The sequence below is a fragment of the Cryptomeria japonica genome, chromosome 11, assembly GCF_030272615.1.
Source record: "Cryptomeria japonica chromosome 11, Sugi_1.0, whole genome shotgun sequence".
In the NCBI taxonomy this organism is placed as follows: Eukaryota; Viridiplantae; Streptophyta; class Pinopsida; order Cupressales; family Cupressaceae; genus Cryptomeria; species Cryptomeria japonica.
The window spans coordinates 434,792,142-434,813,241 of NC_081415.1; positions in this window are offsets into that span (position 1 = coordinate 434,792,142).

The window sequence follows — 21,100 nt, forward strand, 5'->3', positions numbered from 1 at the left end:
TCTCCCCTTTGTGAAGGATATATTAGACAATAGAATAGGTAAACTTGCGATTGAGGTTCCTGATTTGGTTATTGACCATAGCATTTCTTTAATGACTCTTTCTTTGGTGGGAAAATTTGTCGGACCGTGACCTAATATTGAGGATGTTAGATCCTTTGTTAAAAGAAAATGGAGAATAAAAGGATAGGTTGAAGTTTCTGCCCTGCCACAGGGTTTTTTTGTGTTTTCTTTTTCATGTGGGGAAGATTTGGAAGCAGTTCTAAGTGGAGGCCCCTAGATGTTTGGTAAATCATCTCTTTCTATTAGAAAATGGACCCCTAACATGGAACTAAATGATTCCTTTTTTGAATCTGCCTCGGTGTGGGTTAGACTGCCTAGACTACCATTGGAGTACTGGGTGGAGGATGTTTTCTCAAGAATTGCTAATTCCTTTGGAGAGCTTATTGCGATAGCCCCAATGACTATAGCTTGCAAGAGACTAGTGTATGCACGCATCTGCGTCAATATTTCACAGAATATGGATCTCCCAAGTACCATTGATATAAATTCCAAACTTGGGTTATGGGAACAAGCCATTTAATTTGAATCTCTCTGTTTTGTGTGCTTTTCTTGCAAAAAAGCAAGTCACTGGGCTAAGGCTTGTCCCAGCAACCCTAAAAGACCTATGATTAAAGACAAAAATATTAATAAACCGGTATGAAAAGAAAAAAATAACAATAAAGTCTGCAATAAGGCAGAAGAAAAAAGTGGAAATCTGATTTCAGTAAATCAGAAAAATGAATCCAATGACTTAACTAAAGACCCTACTATGAAGGGGAACAAGAAGAATGAAACTAAGGAGTTTGAGATCAAAATAGGAAATACCTTTGAATTCCTTCAGTTGCAAGAAAAGGAGGATGAAATCAGTATAGAGACCCTTGAGGATGGTGAGATTGAGGATATCACTGACTCTCATCATGAGGAACGATATGAACCCATGTCAGAGAAAGAAGAACCCTGTTTAGGGAAAGAGCTTCAGGAATAGGAAATAGAAATGAGAAGGAGCAACAAGTTTGGATCGCCACAAGAAAACTTAAATGCTTTATTCCAGAACATAGAAGTAAATATGACCACTTCACCCCAGAAAAGAGAAAAGCTTTGGAGTAACATACAAGATGAATCCAGGGCAGATGATGAATCCAGGGTAGAACAACAAGAAGAAAACATGATAGAAAATGAAAAGAAAATTAAGACCAAGAAGACAAGAGGTCCTAATGGAGTAAAAACCAGAACCAGGTCTAAGGCAGATTTTGGGGCATCAAGATCCCCACCAGGACGCAAAACCATGAAATGGCACAGGGACCAAGAGAGTAAACAAAACATAGCTGATGGAAGGCAGAGAACTATCAAGGAGTCCTACCCCCAGGTTTCGAAATGAAGGTAATATCCTAGAACATCAGAGGCCTAAACGGTCTCAATAAACAGGATATATTAAGGAATCTTATTCGAGATCAAAATCCGAATATTATCCCGATTCAGGAAACTAAAATGAGTAAAGTTAAAGTGGAGAAACTTAAGTTTTTAAAAATGGGGAAGTCTGTGGCAGTAGCTCAAATGGCACCTCTGGAGGAGTTGCTATATTCTGGAATAAAAGCACAACCTCTGGAGATATGATAGATGAGGATGGCAATATTCTATCCTTTAAAGATAGAAATATTTTTGATGAGAAGGAATTTGTTATAACTAATATCTATGCCCCTAATTCCAAACATGCTAGAAGTAAATTTTGGGAAAAAGTTCGGCAAAAAAGGAAAGAATTCTTTGTGAATAGTTGGATTGTAATGGGAGATTTCAATACTCCTCTGCAAGATAGAGAAAAATTTGGAGGTAGTCAAGCTCAACCTGAAAGTAGATCCGACCTGATGGACTTTATCAATGACAATGCTCTCATTGACTTGGATCTCAGTGGAGCCTCCTACACTTGGTCAAACTGAAGAGATGGTGATGATCTTATCTAGGTAAGACTTGATAGAGCTCTTCTCTCTAATGATTGGATTCTTTCTCATAGTTGTTCCCTTTCTGTTATTAATAGGATTGGATCAAATCATTATCCCATTTTCTTTGTTGCTGAGAACTCTAAGAAAAATCAAAGATTCCCTTTTCGACTCGAAAAGATGTGGATATCCCACCCCAATCTTGAAAAGTCCATTGCTGAATGGTGGAATCTTGATATTAATGGAACCGCCATGTATAAAGTTGCCAAAAAACTTTAAAATGTCAAAATCAACATTAAGACTTAAAACAAGAAGGTCTTTGGTGATATTTTTGATTCAAAGAAAAAGCTAAAGGAGGAACTGGACCAAATTCAAATCTCCATCCAGAAAGAGGGCTACAAAAAGTATTCCAAAGCCATGGAAGATAAGGTCCTTGACAACATTCATACCATAATTTCTAGGGAAGAAATATATTGGAGACAGAGATCCAGGGCTATATGGCTGAAGGCAGGGGACAAAAACACTAAGTTTTTCCATATGACTTCCCTAAAACATAAGGCAGCAAATAGAATCACAAAGTTAACTATTGAGGACAACACTTTGATAAATAAGGATGAAATCAGGGATGAAGCTGTTAGATTCTTCAAGCAGCTCTTATCTAGTAATGAGGATCTTGATCAGACCCATCAACTCAATCTGGTTAACAATATTCCTAATATTATAAACTCTTTTCAGAATAAGACCCTTGCTGCCATCCCGTCTGCTGAAGAAATCAAAAAAGTTGTCTTCTCCTTTCAAGGGGATAAAGCTCCGAGCCCTGATGGATTCCCTATGTTTTTCTTTCAAGAATTTTGGAATATTGTAGGGGAGGATACAGTTTATGCGGTTAAAGAATTCTTTGGATCCAGAAGAAACTCCACTTTTATTGCCTTAATCCCCAAAGTTGTTGGGGTAGATTCTATGGGAAAATTTAGGCCTATTAGTCTATGCAACTCTTTCTATAAAATAATATCCAAAGTGATGACGACTAGAATGTTGGCGATTCTTCCCTTCATCATATCTGAAGAGCAAAAAGGATTTGTTCCTGGTAGATAGATTCTTGATTCAATCATTCTTGTTCATGAGAACATTCACTCTCTTAGCGCTACAAAGAAAGAAGGTTTCTTGATAAAGTTGGATTTGGCAAAGGCTTATGATAGAGTTGAATGGGATGTTCTATTTAAAATCATGGGGGCTTTTGGTTTTGATGGTAAGGTTATCAAAATAATCAGAGAACTAATTACTACTCCTATGTTCTCTATTTTGGTTAATGGATCTCCTACAAAAAATTTTAAAAACTCTAGAGGGCTAAGACAAGGAGACCCCATATCTCCTATCCTTTTTACCATTCTGGCTGAAAGTATGAGTAGAATGATTCATAAATTGAAACAAAGTAAAACTATCAAAGGTCTTCAACCTTCTTCTGCCAATGTGTTTTGCACTCATCAATAGTTTGTTGATGATACTATCATCATGGGATATTCTTCAGTCAAGGAGACTAAAGCCTTCAAAACTGCTCTCAACTCCTATGCTTTGGCAACTGGTCAACTAGTTAATTGGGACAAATCAGCTATGTACTTTCTCAATACTCCAATCATAAGACAACAGAGAATAGCCAATATAATTGGTTGTAAAGTGGAGTTGTTGTCTTCTACCTACCTGGGTCTTCCCTTAGGGATGGCTCCCCCAAATTCTTTCTGGAATATGATCATTGATAAAATTAATAAGAGACTTGTAGGATGGAAAGGCTCAATGTTATCTCAAGCTGGGAAAATGCAGCTCCTCCAAGCAACTCTTCAAAATCTCCCTGTTTATGCCCTCAGTCTATTTGGTATTCCGGCTAAAATTGTTGAAACTATGGAAAGAATTCAGAAGAGATTCTTATGGTCAGGAGTTGAAGAAAAGAAGAGAATACCTTTGATTGCATGGGACAAGGTGTGTAGACCAAAGAACAAAGGAGGGTTGGGGATTAAAATTATTAAAACTTTTAACAAAGCTCTTCTTGCCAAGCAATTATGGAGAGCATATGACACTAAGAAAGATTGGAGTCAAATTTGGTTTGACAAATACATTAAGAATCAGACTATCCAAGGGATCCTCAATGATGAAGATATCCCAGCTAGATCTTTCATCTGGAATAGTGTAACCAAAGCCATAAAAGTTGCAAAAGCTGGAGCTGGATGGGTCCTTGGAAAAGGTGACAGAATAAGGTTTTGGGAAGACCCCTGGATGAAGAATGAAGCCCTATTTGATCAAAACAACAATCAAGTTATTGAAGAATGTAAAAGGAGGTTTGGGCTGATGGTTTGTGACTATTGGAAGGAGAATAAATGGGCCAATCTTGAGGACATCCATCCTGGTTTTTCCTCTATTCAGAAAGAGTTGTTGTCCCTTTCCCCTAACAACAACTATGATGATGTTTTCCTCTAGAAAAGTGACCCTAAAGGTGAATTCACAGTTTCTTCTGCTTATAAAAACACTTTTTCTCAAATCCGCAATCCCTTTTGGAGTAAAGTATGGAACAGCATCTTGATCCCTAAAGTCAACATGTTCTTTTGGCTTGCTTCTCATAATAGTATCCTTACTATTGATAATTTAATTCGAAGGGGCTTCAAATTCCCTAACAGATGTGAGCTCTGTCAGAAGGAGGGGGAATCAGTTGATCACCTATTTTTTCATTGTTCCTTCACTAGGGAAATCTAGTGTAAAATGTGGGAAAAATGGAAAATTAATTGGGTCATGAACAAAAGCATTAAGGATATAATATGGCAATGGAATTATCCTACCAAATGTCAAATTATTAAAAACCTATGGTCCTTGACCCTCCCCATGATATGCTGGGGCATTTGGAAAGAAAGGAATAACAGGATATTTAGGGAAGAAAAGTGTAATACTCAGGTTGTCTATGAAAAAATATGTAGGGCTATAAAGGAGAACATCAACATCCCTCACAAGAATAATCAGCAATGGGCTATTATAAATATGAATGATATGGAAAAAGACATTATTACTGAATGGAACCTGATTCATAAGGTCTATAGAGTGGATAACAAGAAGAAGAGAGATAACATTGTTTGGAGGTTCCCTAATTATGACTGGATAAAGGTTAATTTTGATGAGGCCACCAAAGGGAACCCTGGAAAGGCTGGTGGAGGTGGAGTTATCATAAATGCTCAAGGAAGGTGTATTGCTACTTTTGCTTCCTCTTTTGGAATCCAAAACAACCATGTGGCTGAAGCTATGGCCATGCTTAAGAGCCTCCAGTTAGCCCAGGAATTCAAATTTAAAAAAATCTGGCTTGAAGGGGACTCCTTAAATATTATACAAGCCCTCAAAGGTATTAGTTTAGTCTCTTGGAATATTTCCAATATTATTAAAAATGCTAAGACTATCCTTAATAACTATGTTAGCAGTATTTTAACCCATACTTTTAGAGAGGGTAACAAGGTAGCGGATATCCTTGCTAATGAAGGGGTTAATTTGGATAAGGGGGTCAAATATATAAGGGAAGATCACATTAAGTGGGAGATTAAGGAACAATTATATTTTGATCACCTTAATGGAGCAAGCAAATATTATGATTGAATTCTGGGGAACGAGTACCAATGACAAATTTTGGGGGCAGATGAACTGCCAGTTGATGAGTGCTTCTCGGCATCATAACCAAGAACACATGTGTGCGAGAGGTAATTGTAATAATAGCCAAGTTCGTATGAACATGAATGGCAATCTCAAAATTGTGAAAGTCTCTCTTCAAGGAGAAACCAGAAACACAAAGTTTTACTTGTGGGCCAAGAGTTGTAACAGAGGTGATTGTGACCTAGAAAGTAGAATGGGAGGTAGCCTTAACAAGAATGAACCATCCGGTTGTGAGCACTGGAAGAGCGAAAGGAAGGTGTGGAGAAGGCTCCACCGACACGGGTTCATGGATTATATGGAGAAGCTCCATGGTAGTAGAAGCTCTATATCTCAGGGGTTCGCAAAAAGATGGAGCAATAACAGGGCTACCCTGTTTGGGGAAAGCTGGCACATCGATGAAAGTCTGATCTCGGAGGTAACGGGGCTCAAGATGGAGGGGACCAAATTCTATAGGGATAGAAAGTGCATCGTTGAGGCCTTCAAAAACTTCCCTAAGACGGAGGATGAGAAGAGAAACCTGGAGAAGAAGGACAATATATCTTACTTCACCCCCCAACAGGTAAAACCTTTATGGCAAAAAATTCTTAGGGCTTCAATGGAATATTTAACTGTGGATGGTAGGTTTACAAAAATTTACAATTATCACTTTGCCATCCTGAACCACTTCCGCCATGGGGTGAAAATTTCTTTGCCCTTCTATTTAGCCTCTTCTCTTAACAAGAGCTTGGTAGACGATATTAAAAAACCCAATTCCTACCCTCTAGCGCACCAGGGTCTCATTCTGCTGATTTATGAATATATGAAGGGTAAGACTAGGGCAACAAAGGATGACCCTTTAATTCTCAATGCTCAGATTTCTGAGAAAAGCATAGACTCTGATTCGACTAGGGAGACTAGAACCCCTACCCATAAAAAAAGGAAGGTTGTGTAGGAAGAAAAGGATGTGCTTTGTGAGGAAGAAGAGGGAAAGAATAATGAAGAAGTTTCTGAAAAGGAGATCAATAAGGAGAAGAATTATGGGGAAGGAGAGGAAGGGGGCAATTCTGAGAATCATCAACCTAATATTGAAGGCTCAGAAACTGAGAAAGAGGCTCTAAAGCCTAAGGAAGGTGAAAACCCTAATGCGGAGGAGACAAAATAGAGCAAGGATTCTGTGGAAACCATTCTGGATACCGCCCGCAATTGCACCCTTGAATTCTTCAATTTTCAGAAGTGGGTGGTGGAAAACATCACCAACATGTAGGGTAAACAGAGGGAGTTGGAGTTAAGATCAACAAGCTGATCAACATGTCTGACTCTGGGAAGCAGCATGAGGAGATGGAGAATCGTGAAGCGGAGGAAGAAATGGAAATGGAAGACTGGCTGGAGAAAGACTTGATTAAAGGTGACCTGAAACATCTGGAGGACATCATCAAAATACTGAAGGAACAAGTGGAGGAGGATAAGGACAATGTCAATGCCCGGATGGCTAGAAATGAGAAAGCCCTGAAAAGCCTTATGGATCATAGCCTCCAGGTTCTAAAAGTCTCCTCCCAGAACATGAACGCGTTGGTGAATCATCTGGAAAAGAAAAACCAGGAGAAGAACCTGGTGGTTATTGAAGAGGCTCCTACTTCCAGCCTAAGCCACCAGACCTCTAGGTGTAGAACCAGGCAGACTACGACGGAGAAGGAAATGAAAATGAAAGATAGCCAGACTGCTCAGGAAAATACTGATTTGAGGGAAGAGGCAAAGACAATGTTGCTTTTGGTATAGGATGCAGAAGAAACCATGAAGAATTTCTAAATTTTGTTTTTTGTTGGGCTTGGGGCCAACTTCTTGCTGGCCTTTTGCTGTCCCTTCCTATGTTGCTGGTCTTTTTGCTGGTGTTTTGCTGCTATTGTATTTTGTTGCTTTATTGAATATCTTTCTTATGTATCTGGGTTTCGAGTCCCTTAAAACCTATTTTTAATTAATCAAGTACATTTTCTTAGGCAAAAAGCTAACAATTTTTATTTTTTTATTTTTTTAATATATATAACAATGTATGAACTGCTTAATCATGGTAAAGGTATGCATTCCCTTAATCTTGTGATTCATACGAAGACCATTCATAACTAAGTCAATGTATAGAGCCATTTAACTAGTTATGGTGTATGGAACAATCCAAGGCTTAACATAGATTTTAATTAACCATATTTCTAAGACATCCAACCTAGTTATCTAATAGTTCCAAATTTTTACTATTATCTCCATCAAGTATATAATAACTTAACATGGTGATTTTAAACTTTTGACTTTAGAAATTGAAATAACATTTGTACTTATTTTTCTAAGCATGGGACTAACACTTGACAATTTTGGTCTTTGAATAGATGAAGATGGTCACTTAATCTTTAAATTCATTCAATATATAATTAACTGATCCAATTTACTAATATTATAGAATTGGTAACTTTATATATGGCTTAATATATGTTATCCCACATCTTATTGGCTAGATACCTCTATGTATCTATTATAAATCCTTACTTAGAAGTCACATTAAAATATCAACCCAATAATTTAGCATAGTCTTGATAATCCAAATTTTATATTTTATTTTATAAAATACTAGGGATCATATTATAATTTAAAAATAATTTTATTCTCATCTCATCACTATTTTATAGTTTAAAATAAAAGATCCTTTGATTTTATTTTTTTGTAATAAATAAATTTGCATTCCATTATTGAATGGGTTTTATTATCACTTCCTACTATTTTATAGAATAAAATGTGGAATGGTATTTATATTACATTCTAATATAGAATGATTTTGTTATATTTCTTAATTCTTTTATAGAATTAGTCATGGAAACTTTCATTTTAAATTCTACAAAGCAAGATTTCAGTCAATCTACCTTCTATTTTTAATATAGAAATATTTGTATTATAATTTCCATAGAAATCTTTATTCTATTTTTATTGGATGAAAAATCATATGTTAATATAGAAGTAATTCTATTATCATCTGCCAAAATATTTATTTTATTTTTTCAAACAAGAAAATCTCATTTAAAATTAAATTAATTCTATTATCATTTATTATTAAATCTTGACGACAATCCCATTTGATATTAAAGTAATTCATGTAGTTATGTATTTGAATGGCAGTTCTACATTGAATGGCTTCTTTTCTTTAGTTTCTAAATGACGTATCTAAGATCTTCAATAGAGTATTACGCTCATTGTTAAGCATTGTCTTAACAATACCTCATAATGATTCATCAGTACCTGGTACAAATTATTTGGTTATTGAATAAAATCACTCTTTTTAATACAGAAGATTTCCTTCATACAGACCTCAATCAAATACAATGAAATCGATTAAAGTATGTTTACTTATACATTCACTGCAACTCTAACATTGCTACCCTTATTTATATTATATCCATTTCCCTGACATGAGCGTAAAAGTTTTTTTTTGTTTTCTTTTCGTATCTGCATCAATTTTGAATTTGAATTGGTATCCAGAAGAAACTTGAAGTACTCTGATTGCACTATTATTCTTTGTTAACAATTTGTTGATCATTCAATGAAGGATAGGACAACACCTAACATTGGGATTCTCTCTCAACAGTCATGACAGCAGTGAAGGAACTCTTCACAAAAGTTAAGTATCATGATAGTATAGCATTGTGTATTGTCTGTCATTAATGCTTATAGTACCCTCCTATGCACACAACCTTCAAGTATTAGGCTGGGGAGATAGATTAGATGAAAGAGATGCCTATCAGCACATCTACCTACTCTTACAAGTCATCAAGGTACATGATTTAATATATTTTTTTAACTGTAAACTTGTTCTCAGCATTTTCTTGAATTCTGACATAGGAAAAGATGCATTTATTTGGAAGAGACGTGTTGATTGGCTCCCCAAGTCGTCAGTCCAGAAGAGGGTGTTGGGGTAAGCATCATCTTTTTAGTAGGCTAACTAACATTATGACTATTATCAGTCAAATTTATCAACCCATCTCCTTGCATATTAATGAGTGATTGCATAGCTGAGACCTATACCACAAGTGCTTGCCATGTGAAGATATAAGTAACCAATGTAATATTGTTGCAAGTACTAGGTGCATAGATTTAATGTGTCAATGGTGAAAGCGTGCCTACAATGGTTGCCTACTGAAGGGTTCATGGGGATATATACACATCCAAACCATGCGGTGCCGAGTCAAGCTTGTGTCACAAACTTCACCCTCATTCTTCCTATTGGCTTCCTCCACTCTCCAGGCTGATACCAGACTCATATGATGGTGTTATCTTATCAGAGAGTGTACTATAATCAATATAAGAGCTCATCATGTGTAGTGGAAAAATAAAAAACGCATATGATGGCTTTAAGAGTCCAAGTCTCTAGTTCATGTATTCATGCAGTGTAGGTCACTAATATCGTTTCTTCCATTCATTGAATTCCACTCCTAGTACAACTACCATTCTTGCTAATTGTGGATTACTTTAGTCTTACCGTGAATATTGTTCCTAGCCAGCTCCATGGCATTCTTTTCTTTTCTTTTACTAATAAGAAGGGAGTCCTTTTCTTTTTAATTTCATGTCATAACTGGATATATTTTGTCTCAGTTATAGTAAACAAACCATGTATACTCCTGTATACTGATACAATGATTCACCTATCTATGTTTAAATGTATGCATGTTAAACAATGATTTAATGTAATTAATGGGTTGTTCTATATATAATTATCATTTATAGAAAAATATAATAAAAAAACATTTATACCATTGCATCTACATATTTATATTTCAGGAATACCAAGATTTCTAAACTTCTTTTTTTTTTTGAAATTGGTAAATGAGACTAAGCTTTTCCTGAACACAAGATGGAATACTTAGTGTGTAGCTTTCCCTACATGTTCCTCATATCAGAAAATGTAAAATTTCTACAGATTTCTTTTAACCAAAAGTATATAATCTTACACAGCTTGCTCTTCAAATACACAAGGAAAATTTCCAACATCAAAGTGGATTATAACTCAAATTATCATTTCAAGACAATGGGGAAAACCACAAAATAAGGCTTGCTCTTAAACATAAAATTGATCTTACAGAAATATACAAACTTTTTATTCAGTTTTCACAAAGATATCATAAATAAAATTATGAACAATTTATGAATCCTACACGATCTTCCCTTTCATTACACACAAGTATAGAAAATCTAAATAACTCATGTTTCAAGGTAAAACAATGAGGAAACAACAAATGCAGACCTGCTCTTAAACCTTCTTAATGTAATTAAACAACTAATATGAATACCAATTTCACCTTGATTTTATTCACGTGTGTAAATTCTTAGTAACTTTACATTAAACTATTTTTTTTTTTAAATGGCCTCTCTCTCTATATATATATGTGTGTGTGTGTGTGTGTGGAGATGGAACAATGAAACAATGAAACATAACAAATGAAGACTTTCTCTTCCCTTACATTATGCATAGCACCACCAACACCCATGTACTACCATTTTCAAGACAAATATACGATTTTCCATTAAAGATATAACTAACCCAAACAATCAAATGAGGTCTTGCTCTGCTCCCATCCATAATGGCATCATGAGATGTCATGAGTCCTAGCCATACCCCCGAGCAAGTAAAGCCATTGTCCACCATTTTGATCTATGGTGAGGACATCTTTCTAAAATAAATTCATTCTTGTTACAAAAACCTTTCTAGCAACTTCTCCAAACAAACTTCTTTGAGTAACCATACATAAACAATAAATTTGCACTAGACTGGTCATGAGAAGGATATGATGACTTATCTCTATAAAAGCTCCATCTTGACCTTGCATCTCCTTATGCTGAATCTCCATTTCCTTTTTTCCTCTACATATTCCACCTTCTTCCATAAGAAAAATTTCTCCAAGAGGAGAAGTGGGTAATTGCTTTACCTCTCCCCTCATAAGATATGTAGGGATCTCAACCCTAACACTCTCTCTCAAACCCTAACTCGTCACTTTCAAACAAGTGGGATTTTGAAGGGTCCCATCAAGCCCAAAGGACAATATCACATGTCCTAGAGGTCCCCAACCCCAAGGTATTGACCCTAGGGACCTATTTTTACACAGGAACCCCTAAAATTGACCAAATAACACCTTTTTGAAACCCACACAAAGATCCATACGGGTTTTAACTTGAATAGGGTTATCTATACCCTAACCTAACTTAACCTCACCAAACAACTCTCTCCAAAAAACATATTTGAAGTAGACCCACATTATTAAGACCGAAACACAACCCTCTTAACAAGAATACTCTCATTTCCTTAGTAGAGCTATGCTTGGGACTTCCCAAGGGGTATTGCTTTGGTCTTGATGTCCCTCAATTCTTCCTTTTTTACCTGGACAATACAACCATTGACATAATTAGACCACATTAATAATTCATTCTAATTGTTAGCTAAATTCTCACAATCTTATGAACCATTTGTGTGACACCCAAATTCCATCTTGTAAATGTGATCATGTCAACAATTCTAATGTGCATAATTCTAATAATAATCTAATAATATTAATGCAAGGGCTATCAATCTTCTTATGCTAATCAATCATAAGAGTTTTTCAATTATCATCTTAAATTAAATTAGATTTTCTTCAAGGTACCTCAAGGGAGAGAGAACACACTTAAGAATTTAACCAATGAAATAATCACATAACCACGTATTTAAACCTAAATAGTTTAGATGTATTTGGAATTTGAGATTACATTAATCTTTAATGAGGTGGGGTCTTACATCTACCAGTGTCAAGATCTTCCTCAAGTTGTTAGGCTTCTCAAAATAGAGGACCAAGCTCTGATACCAATTGTTAGGATTCCCACAGATATTGAGAGGGGGGGTGAATCAGTATCTAACCGGTGAATAAAATTTCTTAACATAAAACATGTAGAACATATTATAATAGTGTACCAGTATGCAAGAAATAAAGCAATAAATAGAATTAAAAGCATCCACATGAAAGGCACACCATAACACAAGGATTTAACGAGGAAACCCGGTGTGGGAAAAACCTTGATGGGATTTGTGACCCACAATATCCAAATACTGGCCAATAAGAGAATATTACTTACAAGAGGGGCTTGCACATGTAGGAAGGCCAACTGCCTAGAGCTCAATGCTCAATGGGAAGTCTCACTAACTTACAATGTGGATTATACAAATCCAATATCTTTGTACTGCTTTACAATAGCATCTATAATGCCAGATCCAGTACCGGTTTCTACTCTATTCTTTACATAAAACCTTTAACCTATATTTCGCACAATAGGTCTACCTTATATATTTTCTTATTCGCTCAATTCTTCTATATAAATGTCTACAATGATCTCTCTTATATATAAGAGTCATTTTACAACTTACCAAGTTGGCTTTACAAAGTTTTTACAATAATAAACAAAATATAATATAACAAAAATTTTGTCGGCCTTTGTGCCGGTATACTTCCTTTCTCTATGCTGGTGTCGGTGGTCTGAGTGTCAGTGTAGAGTTTGATCATTGATGTCGGTGAACTATCTTGCTGGTGTAATGCCTTGTCAGTGCCATAGGATTGTAAGGTTGCCATCAATGACAAAACCTTCAATCACCTACAATGTCTCATTGGAGTGTGCATATGCCAACACATATAACATTAATCTCAATTTTAAATTCTATAAAATAAACTATATTAAAATTAATTTTCTCCCAAATCAAATAAGGAATTTTAAATTAATAACACATATAGCTAAAATTAAATGGGGGGAATCTTTTTCAAAATTTAAATAGTATTTCCCCATCTTCTTATTTTAATTAATATTTTAAATCTCAAACCCTAATTAGGGTTGAGTAATTATCCTCTCCTATATTTTATTTAAATCAATTTAATAATCCCTCTCTCTTTTTTTTATATTATTTGCTAACCCTAACCCGAATATGGGCTAGGGATTGCAATTCTAATTCTCCTTTATTATTTAAATGCTAACCCTAATCTGAAATTGGATTAGGGTTGCATTTTTAACAACTAAGATTCCTTTCTTTCCTTCTTTATTGCTTTTACCCTAACTCGGAATTGGGTTAGGGTTTATTTTATATATATATACAAACTAGGGCAACGCAGTGGCCGAATTAGGGCAAGGCAATAGCCGAATGGAAGGGCGGAGGCTGAGAGGAGGTCAGGTTTTACAGTGTGGCGGTCCCCTCGGATGCCACTATGCGTACACATAGTGGCGGGCGGTGTCGTCCACTATTTGCACCCACAGTGGCAGCCGATGTGGCAGCCACAGGTCATCCACTGTGTCTACACATAGTGGTGGCACCTCCCGCGTCGTCCACTATGTGTAAACATAGTGGCTCAGCCCGTGAGCCATCCACTGTGTTAACACATAGTGGTTCAGCCCTATGCCCCAAATTTTTGTTTATTATATTTTTTTTCTTTCCTAGTTGCAATGTTTTAAAATGTGAATATATATATATATATATATATATATATGTAAACAAATTCAAACAAATATCTCTATTATATATTTATGTGTTTTTTTTTTAAATATATATATATATATATCCAAACTCTTAGGGTTAGGATTTTTTGTTTTTTTTAGACATAATCATGCATAAATTTATACATAATCATGCAGGAATGTTAGAAATGTACAAGTAGCCCTTAGATAGATATAGTTGTATATTTTATATTTTTTGGAAATGATTTATTTAATCAGGTTAACCTGTACCCTCATTGCCTAAGACTAAATCTGCATATATATTTATTTTCTCTAATATATTTTTTTGTTTATAGATGCAAGAAAAGACATATATCTAACTACATACTAGGGTAAATGCATTTCAAATTTACTTTCTATGTCATAAGGTCATTTGTAGGAAGAAAATAAAACTATCTACTTTAGCTTTCTATTTTCCCCTTTCTCTCTTTTTTTTTATTTTTTTAAGAAAATGACACTAGTAAATACATTTGCAGTAGCATATACATAGCATAGAAAATACTTATAACATTAACACATCATTTTCTGCATTTCCCTTCCTTTTTTTTTAATAAAATTTGTAGAGAAGTAAATAACAAATTTTTAGTTTAAGGCAGATTTAAATAAAATTAACAGCAACATAATATATTACAGAATTTAAATAAGATGCTTTTCTAATAAAAATGTGTGAACTCAAGTTGTCAACTTTTACAAATGGGGAGAAATACCCAATTAGTCTTGCATCCCTAATAGATGAGAACTTAACTAAATAATACACTTCACTCCTTCAAAATAATTACAATAATTACATTTTAATTTCTTTCTTTCTGCAACTAAGTAAAATCTGCAACTCCTAGCTTTCTTTCCTCTTTCCAAGCAACTTGCATACAAAACATAAGGTTGTGACCATGGGGTGCTCACCTCCTAGCCTAGGCTTACTAGAAGCCACCCCAGAGCTTGGAGAGCCAAGTCCTAGATGGGTTACACTCAAGCAAACACAAACAAGCAAGGGAAAAACACAACAAACACATTCCCATTCCCAAGCTGAAACTTCATCACATAATGTGATGTATTACTAGGGTGGAAGTGGACCAACTACCTTTGAGGAGATCTGCTAGATAATAACTCACAGCCAACTCATGGCATCCAAGAACACAACAAGACTCATCTTAACCCCATATCCTTATGATCCCCAAAGGCATACATGCCATATTTTCTCCCCTTATGGCCCCCGAATGCATAAACAGAACTATGTAGCAAGGGTCACATGGACAAACCCTTGAGATCACTCTCATGATGAGAGCCTCTCACTCTAAGGCTGTCAAACTTCTTCCACCCCCAAGACCACTTTTCCCTCCCAAGGGTAAGATGGCCTTGGATACTCCCAAAGCACAATAAAATGCATACAAAAGTAAATGGAGAAACCACATAAAAACTTTCACAATTACAATACAAAGAAAAATTACAATATTTTCATTCAAGCATTCTACAAACAGATTTTAACATATAAGCAAGAAAATGCACCTACCTTGAATCTGCCAAGGGTATTCTAGGGAAAGCTTGGAGAAGAGCAGCCCAATCCACAAAACTTTTCTGCAACACTTAGCCAAAATCCTTATTCCAAACTAGTTTTTTTCCCAAATTTTGCAAGATCTCCAAAAATGAAGAGTGGGTGATTAGCTCACTAAGCCTTAATCTCTAGCCTAAGAAGGCTTCTCTCACTCCTTCCAACCTCTTGGATAGAGTGAGGGACTCCCATTGGTTGGTCTTCCCTAGGTCTTACACACTCCCTAAACAAGGCACCTCAAGAAGAGGAATAAAATGGGGAAGAGGAATGACACATACCAAGAAGGTTCTCTAACCAAGGATGACACTCCTGTAGATGGAATTCGTCCATCTTGGGAAAACCACTTTTTTGGGTGGTTAAACAAGCCCTAGGGTAAGGACACATGGCCAAATTTGGCCTTCACCAATAGGTACCCCATGAGGCCTAATAAAAATGCTCTAAAACTAACTCTAGGAGTTGTCATCCTATAGATGGAATTCGTCCATCTTGGGAAAACCACTTTTTTGGGTGGTTAAACAAGCCCTAGGGGAAGGACACATGGCCAAATTTGGCCTTCACCCATAGGTACCCCATGAGGCCTAATAAAAATGGTCTAAATTTGACTCTAGGAGTTGATTTAACCCTTAGAAAGTCCACCTAAAGTTAACCTACAGGTCAACTCTAAGTTGACCCTCCTTATGGCTCACTATCCTAGATTTCTTGGTACATTCAAGGATAATTAGGAGGTATAACAATTAAACAAAAATAAATCTCTCCAAAAAGTGACATGACAATTGCCAACACAACATACAACATATGTGTCAAGTGACACTACAAAAATAATTCCACATCACAATTATACACATGGCAATTGTACCTTGAATGATTTAAACAAATTTAATGAATACAATTTACACACATGCAAACAATTATGTTTACGAATAAAATACGATACATACGGGGTGTTGTCTCCCCAAATAGACAACCCCTAGTTTTACGAATGTACATAGGACTAGGCTTGATTCTCCATAATATTGCCATGGTCACATGGATAATTTCCTACGCATCTCAATTTAAACATTAGTACTTTCCAATAGCCTCATATAATATTAAACACGTAATCAAGAATTCAATTCAATCACTCTGCATAAAATTAACATTATACAATATAATTTGCTACATATCAAAGCAATTCACCAAAGTAATTCATCATAATCCTCATAATTTAATCCATTCATAAGATAAGCAAACATATTTCTAGCATCATAATAAAGTCCTGCAAATCAAATAATGACATACATCAGCTCAATGTTATCCTATTCTAGAATCATATAAAATTCTATACCCATAATGCATAGAAATGAAGCATCAATATACCAATGTTATCCAATTCCTGGGATCATATAAAGTTCTATATTGATAATGCATAAAAATAAAGCATCCATAATAGTTCCAACATGAAAACACTGAAATGCTAGGATGGGTCGGGGTAGGGCCTCACATTCTTCTCCTCCAAAAATGATAACATCAACAAAGACTTCAATGATCAATATGTCATCATGCTTAATCTTATAATATAAGTTTCTATCAACAATACCTTTGCTAAATCCGAGCTTCAAAATATGTTTATCCAATCTAGCATATCAGGCTCTAGGGGCTTGTTTAAATCTATATAAGGCTTTCCTCAATTTGCAAACCATGTCCTTGTCCTCTGATAGTGAAAATCCATCAGGCTGGTGAATGTAAACTTCTTCTTCAAGATATCCATTTAGGAATGCACATTTGACATCCATTTCATATACCTTATAGTCTTTGTGTGCAGCATAGGCAAGAAATGGTCTTACTGCTTCAATCCTTGCAACCAGAGCATAAGTTTCATCTACTCTGTGAAGGTAGTTTGCAATATTTTCGTCATCTTTCATCTTGATACCTTCAAGCTAGCCTCTTAGAGATTTTAGCATGGCCTCTTTGACTTTGGCATCTCCTTTAAATAATCTCTACAATTTATCCAAAGTCTTCTTCGTAGATGCATGGTGCATGACCTTGACAAACTCATTATCTGATACCCCACTTAGAATAGCATGTTTAGCCTTTTCATTGTTCTCATACTCATTCTTAGCATTCAGATCAGTGGCAAGAACACTAGGGATAGTATACCCATTCTTAATAGACATCCACACATCAAAACCAAGGGAGGAAATATAGGTCTTCATTCTTCTGCTTCAGAAGGCATAGTTAGATCCATCAAACATGGGGGCTTTTGAGGAGGCAGACTCATTTCTTGCAATTGTGTTCTTTGACTAGAATCTACCCAAGCTAGAGAAATCTTTAATCAACCAGGAACCTAGGCTCTAATACCAATTGTTAAATATAATGTACCACTGAGAGGGGGGTGAATCAGTGGTTCCTAAAAATCATTTTTTCTTTAAATCAAGCTTTGAGTACCAGTTAAAAACCTAAAGACTAAGCAATCAAATCGGTAAGATATGAGTGGATATTAAAAGAGGAAAACATAAAAATGCATAACCCACAATACCATATGTACGAGGAAAACCCAATATGGGAAAAACCTCGGCGAGAAATGTTGTTGGAGTCTACTGCTCCAATCCATCCTCACAATAAAACAATAGATTACAATGATTTAGGGCACCAACCCAAGGAGCACTAGCCCCCATTGATTTAGGGAAACAACCCCTACACCAAGCACCAACTATGTGTAATATAATGAAATACAATTTTAATGCAATGATAGCACCTAGTTGCAAATGAGTTCTGCAACACCTGATCAATGGATTTATGTCAGTTATCAACTTCCTCTATTTCACTAGTCCTTCTTCTACCAGTTATCATATTTCTCTCTTTCATCTCTTATTAGTTTCTCACTACCTCTCTTCTCCTTCTCAAAACCTCACCCTACATAGTACCACACTTGGATGCCTTTCTAACCTCTCAATACCTATCGGTATGTTTGATTGTTAAGACTATAACAGTTCACCGGTTACTCTCTCTATCGATTAGAACCTCTCACTGGTTCAGCCTACTAACACACACTCTAACTCTTCAGAAAAGAACTCTTAGGTAGATAGTTTCTCTTCTTTCTTAGGCTCTCTTCTTCCTCTCAATTTGCATCCAACATCATGCATCATTCAATCTTAGTCTCGAGTTCATATATTTATCTGTAAGGGTTCCCACCAAAAGCAACATTCAAGCAATGGTGTGTTAGGGTTTTCCTTCACCAACTTGATCTGTATCAGATCTAATCTTATATGCTTTTCTAGAATGGTGATCTTCATCACTTTAAAAGCACCTCTATCTCCTTGCTTTTTAATGTGTATTTTTTTAATTTTTGGATGTCCACGACATGCTTTTCTATGTTGCTCTGTCAATCGCTATTAATGGCTTGGCTATTTCCTTCAGCCAATGAGTACAAGAATCAGATCATCCTTCAAAGTTAATTCAATCACCTTGCTACTTTTTCTTCCTCAAGCCGCAACATCCTACCATTGTCCCATGATTTGAGGGATCTTCATTAATGTTGACTTGCTTGTCAGACTACTACATCGATGAATACTTCACTGACCTCTGCATGCTCGCCACCTAGTGTCCACCTGTCATCCTTGTTGACATCCACCTCTGCTCATACTACAAAGTCAGTTTGACATCCTTCACTAACCAAGACTCACTATCGGTTCAACACACCTTATCAGTATAACCTAACTTCACTAGTGGACCTTCATACCCACTGACTACTTCTCTATCGGTGGATCAACTTGGCCTTCCATCAAACATGTTGGTCTATCTACTAAGTCCATTTACCAATTGCATTATACTTCTCTCTATCTATTGGTGATCACATTCCTATATTCTTCTTTTCTTCTTTGCTTTCTTATCGGTGGTCCTAATTTACTGGTAGATGCTTCACTTCATGCATACCAGTAACATACATTTTCTTTCTACTTTACACACTTCATCCTTCATCCAGGTTGACATCATTATTTACTTAAGCTTTACCGGTCATCACTACATACTTATTGATGACCATTCCATACCGGTTGACATCAATAACAACCTAATGTTGACAATCTCCCCCTTTGGCATTGATGTCAACTCACTGCAAGTCTTCAAATTGGTAGATTTCTCCCCTTTTGACATAATGACAAAGGGTTAGGGTACTTCATTCTCCCCCTTTGATTTATACTTATCTCCCCCTTAGCCAAATATTCTCTTAGTGATTACAGTCGGTACTGAGACATACAATCCCGAACTCTCTTTGTAATCAGCATGTGGTTCAAGAGATATAGTTACTGCTATGAATTCTCCTTGAACCATATTTCTCCTTACAAACTTAAGTGCATGAGGCAGGTGACACAACTCCCAACTTATGTCTTAAGTACTCAAAAGTGCTTACCAGTAATGGTTTGGTGAAGATGTCTGCCACTTGTTCTCCTATAGGAACATATTCCAGTACGACCATGTCCTTCAACTTTTTATCTGAGAAAATGATACTTGATAGCTAAATGCTTTGTCCTTGAATGTATCATTGGGTTCTTTGATATATTGATGGGACTTGAATTGTCACACCGAATGGAAATAGGATTAGAGATATCCACCTGTATGTCCTTGAGGGTTTGCTTCATCCAAAGCACTTGAGAGCAACATGTGGTAGAAACAATGTATTCTACTTCAGTAGTTGATAGGGAGACCAAATCCTTCTTCTTGCTATACCATGAGACCAACCAGTCACATAGGAAGAATGCACCACCACTTGTGGTCTTTTGGTCATCAATGCAACATGCCCAATCAAGATTATTATATGCTTCCAAGATGCAATCCCCTTATTTAGGGTACCATAATCCATAATTGAGTGTCCCTTACAGATGCCTAAAAATTTTGCTGACTACATTCATATGTGACTTCTTAGGTGTTGCTTGAAATCTAGCCACCATACACACTTCCTGCACTATATCCGGCCTAAAAATAGTAAGATACAATAAACTGCCTATCATGGATCTATACAAGGTTGTTCCACTATTGGTGGCTCATCAAATTCTTGCTCAGTTTTCTTCCAGTCACCATGGGGGTACTCACTAGTTTACAGTCCTCCATTTGAAACTTCTTTAGCATGTCCTTGGCATACTTGGTTTGTAAGTTGAAGATTCCCTTATCTAGCTGTTATATTTGCAAACCAAGAAAATGTGTCAACTCACCAAGCATTGACATCTCAAACTCTGACTTCATCTGATCAACAAAATATTTGCAAAGAGTGTCCTTGTTGCCTCCAAAAATGATGTCATCTACATACACAACCACAATGATCATGTGGTTTCCATCTGCCTTGATGTATAGATTGTTGTTAGAACTCCCCTTTTTGAATCCTTTCTCCTTCAGGTACTTATCTAGCCTTGAATAC